At 40.4% G+C, this 8,363-nt stretch overlaps 1 pseudogene; it reads left to right on the forward strand.

The window, feature by feature from the left end:
* The first annotated feature begins 170 nt into the window (after positions 1-170).
* On the forward strand, positions 171-3,786 carry LOC123397947 (annotated as a pseudogene).
* Positions 3,787-8,363: the final 4,577 nt, after the last annotated feature.

Here is an 8,363-nt window from a genome sequence, read left to right on the forward strand (position 1 = left end):
CTTTTTTTAGGACTATTTGTTTTGATCAACGGTCAGGTGTTGCTCACCAGAAACATGCCTGTCTAACCAGATAGGAAGGCATGCCCTGTTTTATTTATTTTTCCTGCGGTAGATCTGAGATGGGAGGGGTGCCGAAGTCCTGAGTTGCTGTCTGTCCTCTATATGCAACCATGATGCAATCGTCGATTGACAGACAGTCAATTGTGTCATATGCAGGTTATATTCTAACATATCAATTTGTAAATTGGCAGGTAACGTCGATACCGCGGTAACTACAGCATCCTTCACAGGGGTCTAGAGGGCAGTGATCTTACTCGGGAAGCCATAGACAGTCTGAATCTTATCTGCGCCGGTGCTGCTGTTCCATGGAATCAGTCCTCTCGTTGGAACGGTTGATTGACGATAGTATAGGTGCCGAATATGCCTGTGAATTGGTGATTTTTTTGCCATCACTATCTATTGTTGCCGTAGGCGAGGAATTCAGTGGCAAGTTCGTATTCGTGAGCAGATAGGGAAATTCACAGCACAACTCGGGCTGACGATTCAAGGCCGGGTTGATGCTTCCTCTGGACGACTCCGTGCTATATCTGAGATGTCGGCCATGTAGGATTTGGATAGCACAAAATGCGAACCCTTGACCCTTGTGGTTTCTATTTTGCTTTCTGGGACACACACGTCGTTTGATGTTTTCTAGTCGTAGTTGTCACTTCCTGACCATATGTCCTAAACCTTATGAGATGGTCGGCATGGCCAGTACATACCATCAGACTTGGTGCCTATCACATGTCTTTCCATTTCTATGTTGATGTGGTGATTATAAATGTGGAACAACAGTCCTTGGCTTTTCATGTCTTAGTGAATTCATACATGATAACCTCATTTCATTGTTAACTAAATATTTTAGCCTGTCAAAGATGTGATTGTAGATCAGCATACAAGGACATATTATTTCCTGGCTTGTTTGTTTTTTACTTTACAAAAAACCTGCAGTATGGTTTCAAACTGTTTGTTTTGTTGCCTATTGGTGGTGAGGGTTAACATAGTATCACGAGCTTTTAAATTTTTAATGTCAATGCCATCTGATTATGAGTTGTCAGAGCTTGTGGCTTGTTTCCACCCTGCTGTAGATTTATGATTTCAAATTACAGTGATTATAGATGTGTCTGTTGTTCTTATATCACAACGTAGAGGTGCTCATTCTCTGACATTATGCTTTGACTTAAACAGAATGAAGTATTACAATGGGTGTCTTTTCCACAAGGTGGAGAAGGATTTCCTGGCACAATCTGGGGACCCTACTGGGACTGGCAGTGGTGGTGATTCCGTGTACAAGTGAGCATTGTTTTACTGAACTCTCATATATGTGTTCGCCCCAACTTATGTTTTTGTGTGCGTGCGTGTGTGTGTTACTACTTACTAAGATCTGAACCTGATACTTTGGTCTTTTGTTTTCGATATTTACTTGAACTTAGGCTGGCTATTGCTGTCAAAGATATGCCTGAAAGTTGAATCTTCTTTCTCCAGGTTCCTTTATGGTGATCAAGCTCGATTTTTTAATGATGAAATCCGTCCAGAATTAAGGCATTCAAAAACTGGTACTATTGCTATGGCAAGTGCTGGTGAGAATTGCAATGCCTCACAGGTACAATATTACAATGCTACTAATCTTTGATTTTTTAGGACCTAGGTCTGCCTGCTTCTAACTTATTGATATCTATTTTTTATTTCTTTAGTTCTACATCACCTTGAGGGATGATGTCCACTACCTTGACGACAAGCACACGGTTAGTAGTACCTTATTCACTGTTTTCTTTTTCTGTTTGGGCGAGAGGTTGATGATTGCTTCAGTGAGTTCATTGCTTTGTTCTGTTGATTGCAGGTCTTTGGGACGGTTGCAGAAGGTCTTGACACACTGACAAAGATAAATGAAGCTTATGTTGATGATAAAGGAAGACCGTTTAAGGACATAAGGTGGAATATTGTTTCACACATGTGGTAAATTGCATAGTTAGGACATATCTGCCAAAGAACGGGGTTGTTTGATTTGGTCCCCTTGAGAACCAAAAGTTTGCCAGCCTTCTCAAACTGTAGCTGCTTATTTTTTTATCTGCTATATGGTTTGATGCCAAAATTTTAGGTTATGTTCTATCTACCCGTCAGTTCATTTTTGGGGCCAAGTGTGGCCCAAATCTGAGCTGCTAGTTTGGTCTGCAGAATTTTGCAGGGTTTCCATGGGCTAAATTTGGGCACACACCAAACATACATTTTTTCTTTTCCAGCATTCACTTGCTTTCATTCTTTATGCTTGCTGATTGTTCGCCAATTTTCTTATTGACAGGATTAAACATACATATATCTTGGATGATTCTTTTGACGATCCTCCTCAGCTTGTGAACTTATTGCTGAGAATTCTCCATTAGGAAAGCCACGTGATGAGGTAAGTCGAGTTATGTCATTTGTGTTCATTTCAGCAAGATCTTGAGTATGAATGCACCTGTCTCATTGACATCCTTCACCATATAAAAGTGGTTATGTTCTCAATGCCATATTTTCCCTTCTCGGTGTGCAAATTCACAGGTTGAAGAAGAGCGCCTAGAGGATAGCTGGGTCCCTCTAGATGAAACAGTGGATCCTGGTCAGCTTGAAGAGTTCATCCGCTCTAAAGAAGCACATGCTAATGCAGTGATCCTTGAGAGTGTAAGTCATGGTGCCATATCAAAACCAACACCTTACTCGTTAGTACTCCTAGTTACCATGTTGTGGTTATTTAATTCAATCATCACCAAGTTATGTTAGGAAGAAACTCTAAATGGTTGTTCTAATTCCACACCGGAGCCTCTTACAGTCATTGCCTATTTGTGCTCTCGCCTCTTCAACAATCAGTAGAGCATCATTCTGAAGTCAGCTAAGTAGCAAGCTAATGTGGTTGTCGCCTTGCAGGTACAACAACTAAGAAAGATGGGAGAGAAAATGGGAGTGGAAAACACTTAAATTTGGAGCTGCATGAATTAATCTGTGAGTATTTTTATATACTTTGTTGATACACTTAACAGTAAGTTTTTTAAGCAGCATTGAATATTCAAATCATTTGCTGATGAGCACGCTTCCGCAAGCCTTCCTAGATTTCTGGCTTGATTCATCATCATATAATTGAAGGGCTTCAGTGATGATATTACCTTTCTTTCTCTGAATAACCCTCGTGTTGTATCTTCATAGGTTTGTAGCACAATTGATCTAGCGTTGTTGATTTTCAAAGCATTGCTAGATTACACACATATCCCATCACTGTTTGATACTTTCTTCACACATGCATCGCTTCATGGTCTCAGTGCTGACAGGAAGAAAGTAGTCCAGGCTAAATGATTAAACACCCCAATGGCGGTAGCCTAGGCATCTTTCCGCAATTTTTTCATCCCATTTTTGCCCAGTTGGTTGTAATTTATGCATTTCACATGTAAAGACAAATAAAACTGAAGCAACTGCACATAATATTTATATCGGCAGTGCATAGTTCAAGATCACTCTATATAATACCTCAATGCATAGCTCAATGCGTAGTTTTACAAGCACTCGAACATAGTTCTATATAATAGCATGTGAGATGATTATAACTTTTATAGAAACTATATTGTTAACTATGATATGATGATAATCTTTTGATCGAATATTTTTAATACGCATATGAGATTTCAACAACTTGATCTGGTTCCACTTTCTTGACAAATTTGTGCAAAATGTTTTCAGGTACTCAACCTATTGATGCACATGGACATGATGACTCTTTAGCGTTTATGGACCAACCAACCTGTAATCATGGACCTTATTGTCTTGTAGACCATTTGGTTTTTCGAGTGTTTTGGAGCTTGCACTTTGTGCGTGTAGATACAAACTTGTGTGTTCTAGACCATCTGAAGTCTCTCATAGTAACCAATAGTCCTTATCTTTTTGTGACTTGTGTGTTCTAGATGATTGTTAAGATGGTGAAAATTATGCTTCCTCTAGGTTAATTTGTTTGTCAACTTGCGTTCAATGTATGTGCATGTTTATAAACATATTTTCATTGTGGTGTAATATGTGTTTATCTTGAACCTTCTTGTGGGTGTGAGGATAATAATTGAATATTTTTAGAGCTGGTAGTATAACCTGTGGCGCATCATGAGCTATACTAATGGCGCATGTGGGAGGCATACTAATGGCGCACCTGGGAGGCATACTAATGGCGCACCTGGGAGGCATACTAATGGCACACCTGGGAGGCATACTAATGGCGCACCATGAGCTATACTAATGGCGCACTGCCTGGTGCGCCATTAGTATACCATATACTAATGGCGCACGTGTGGTTCGCCATTAGTAAAAAATTCTAATGGCATGATGCTAGTGGGGCACCTATAGTGCGCCATTAGTAGCCAAAACAGGTGCGCCACTAGCAGGCCATTTCCTAGTAGTGTTTACATCTCTGCAAGACTCAATCAAGGTTGCTGAGACAATCCTCAAAAGAAGACCCGTAATCAGAGAAGTCATCCATGAAAACCTCAACAATCTTTTCACAAAAGTCAAAGAATATAGCCATCATACATCTTTGAAAAGTGGCAGGTGCATTACATAAGCCAAAAGGCATACGTCTATAAGCAAAGTTACCGAAAGGGCCGGTGAAAGTGGTTTTCTCCTGATCAGATTGTGCAACTGGTATTTGGGAGAAATGAGAATAACCGTCTAGAAAGCAGAAGTGTGTGTGTTTAGACAGTCTTTCTAGCATTTGGTCGATAAAAGGCAAAGGGTAATGATCTTTCCTAGTGGCTTTATTCAATTTCCTAAAATCGATCACCATCCTATAGCCAGTAATAATCCTCTACGGGATCAATTCATCCTTATCATTAGGGACAATGGTAATGCCTCGCTTCTTAGGGACGCAATGCACCGGACTGACCCAATCGCTATGAGCAACAGGATAAATAATACCTCCCTCCAGGAGCTTTAGTATTTCTTTTCTCACTACTTCTTCCATCTTAGGATTCAATCTCCTTTGATGATCAGCAACTAGTTTGAAATCAGGATCAATTTTAATCTTGTGCTCGCATAGAGTGGGACTAATGACCTTAAGATCATCAAGAGTATATTGAATAGCAGCACGGTGCTTCCTCAGAGTTTTTAGTAACTTATTTTCTTCATACTCTGAGAGGCTAGCACTAATTATGAGAGCATATATATCTTTTTCATCAAGATAAGCATACATAGGAGTATTAGGCAACTGTTTAAGCTTGAATACAGGATCACCCTTTCGTGGGGGCGGATCCCCAAGCAGTTCAACAGGCAGATTATTCTTAAGGATAGGATATTGTTCTAAGACAACTCTATGTATCTCATCCCTTTCATGCATATGCATATCATTTTCATGCTGAAGCAAGTATTTCTCTAAGGGATCAGTAGGAGGCACGGCAATAGAAGTTAAGGCAATAGTTTCATCCTTACTAGGCAACTATTTTTCATGAGGTTCGCTACCAAACTTGGAGAAATTGAACTCATGTGAGACACCTTCAAAGCCAACAGTGACGGTTTGCTTCTCACAATCAATATGAGCATTGACGGTATTGAGAAAAGGTCTTCCAAATATAATGGGACAAAATCTATCTTGGGTGGTAGCAAGAATGACGAAATCAGCTGGATACTTCGTTTTACCACACAAGACTTCAACGCCCCTAACAATTCCCACAGGGCAGATAGTATCTCTATTGGCAAGCTGAATAGTGACATCAATAGGTTCTATCTCAATTGGTGCAATCTCGTCTTTGATTTCATCATATAAGGATTGAGGAATTGCACTAACACAAGCACCCACATCACATAAGCCATGATAGCAACGATCGCCTATCTTAACAGAAACAACAGGCGTGCCAACAACAGGCCTATGTTTGTCTCTAGCGTGAGGTTTAGCAATTCTAGCAGCATCTTCACATAAGTGAATATTATGTCCCTCAACATCATCGGACAAAAGATCTTTGATAATAGCAATGCTAGGTTCAACTCTAATTTGCTCAGGGGGTGTAGGTGTTCTAATGTAGCCTCTACGTATCACAATTGAAGCTTTAGAATGATCCTTTATCCTAACAGGGAAAGGTGGTTTCTCAATGTAAGCACTGGGAACAACAGGATCATTATAGGAAATGAATCTCTCTTCAATTGGTTTGGGTTTAACTACATAGACTTCTAAAGGAGGATGATATTTAAACCACTTCTCTTTGGGGAGATCAACATGAGAAGCAAATGATTCACACAATGAAGCTACTATCTCAGAGTCAAGTCCATATTTAGCGCTAAAGTCACAAAAAGTATTTGTTTCAACAAAGGATTTAACGCAATCAAACTGGAAATTCATACCTGACTCCTTACCTTCTTCAAGCTCCCAATCTTCAGAGTTGCGTTTAATTTTCTCCAATAAATTACATTTGAAGTCAATATCTCTCTTCATAAAAGAATCAGTACCAGAAGTATCAAGCATGGTGCGATCATCATGAGAAAGCCGAGCTTAAAAGTTCTGAATTATAATTTCTCTCGAGAGCTCATGATTGGGGCATGAATATAACATTGATTTAAGCCTCCCCCAAGCTTGAGCGATGCTTTCTCTATCACGAGGCCAAAAATTATAAATATAATTCTGATCACGATGTACTAAATGCATAGCATAAAACTTTTGATGAAATTCCAATTTCAACCGTTGTAGTCCCATGATCCAGTATCATCACATAGCTTATACCATGTCAACGCCTTATCCTTCAAAGATAAAGGAAAGACCTTCTTATTGACCTGATCCTCGGGCAAACCTGCAAGCTTAAATAAAACACAAACTTCATCTACATAGATTAGATGCAGGTTTGGATATGATGTTCCATCTCCTGTAAAAAGGATTAGCCAGAAGTTTCTCAAGCATACCCGAAGGAAATTCAAAGAAAATATTTTCAGTAGGTGCAGCAGGTTGAGGGGAAACTCTTTGTGCTCCCGTTCGAGGTGAAGATACCCCGAACAAGCCCCTCAAAGGATTAGTATCCATAGTGACAAGTGACAATAAATTTCAGCACACTATATGAGTGTTTCCTTACCAAGTTCCACTCACCAAAGGCGCTTCACTCCCCGGCAACAGCGCTAGAAAAGAGTCTTGATGACCCACAAGTATATGGGATCAATTGTAGTCCTTTCGATAAGTAAGAGTGTCGAACCCAACGAGGAGCAGAAGGATCTGACAAGTGGTTTTCAGCAAGGTAATATCTGCAAGCACTGAAATTATCGGTAATAAGTGATTGTATAGTGAGATGATTCGTAGCAAGCAACAAGAAAAAAGTAGAAACAGTGCATCAAAGTGTCTTAATCCCTTTGGTAGCAAGGTACAAGCCTGGACAAAGTTTTATAGGAGGAAAAACGCTCCCGAGGACACATGGGAATTTCTGTCATGCTAGTTTTCATCATGTTCATATGATTCACGTTCGTTACTTTGATAGTTTGATATGTGGGTGGACAGGTGCTTGGTTACTTCCCTGACTTGGAGAAGCATCCCACTTATGATTAACCCCTCTCGCAAGCATCCGCAACTATGAAAGAAGAATTAAGACAAAGTCTAACCATAGCATTAAACTAGTGAATCCAAATCAGCCCCTTACGAAGCAACGCGTAAACTAGGGTTTAAGCTTCTATCACTCTAGCAACCTATCATCTACTTACTACTTACCAATGCCTTCCTCTAGGCCCAAATAATGGTGAAGTGTTATTTAGTCGACGTTCACATAACACCACTAGAGGAAAAACAACATACAACACATCAAAATATCGAACGAATACCAAATTCACATGCCTACTATTAGCATGACTTATCCCATGTCCTCGGGAACAAAAGTAACTACTCACAAAGCATAATCATATCCATGACCAGAGAGGTAATGAGTAGCATCAAGGATCTGAACATAAACTCTTCCACCAAATAATCCAACTAGCATCAACTACAAGGAGTAATTAACACTACTGGCAACCTTACGAGTACCAATCGGAGTTGTGAGACGGAGATTGGTTACAAGTGATGAACTAGGGTTTGGAGAAGAGATGGTGCTGATGAAGATGTTGATGGTGACGAGTCCTCTCTGATGAGAGGAGTGTTGGTGATGACGATGGGGACGATTTCCCCCTCCAAGAGGGAAGTTTCCCCGGCAGGATCGTCCTGCCGGAGCTCTAGATTGGTTTTGCTCAAGTTCCGCCTCGTGGCGGCGGCGAATCCACGAAAAAGCTCTGTTCTAATTTTTTTCCGGACGAAACCCTTCATATAGCCAAAGATGAGCGCCGGAGGGGCAACAAGGGGCCCACAAGCCCCTAGTCCCGGC

This window comes from Hordeum vulgare, chromosome 1H, assembly GCF_904849725.1.
Source record: "Hordeum vulgare subsp. vulgare chromosome 1H, MorexV3_pseudomolecules_assembly, whole genome shotgun sequence".
NCBI classification, from domain to species: Eukaryota; Viridiplantae; Streptophyta; class Magnoliopsida; order Poales; family Poaceae; genus Hordeum; species Hordeum vulgare.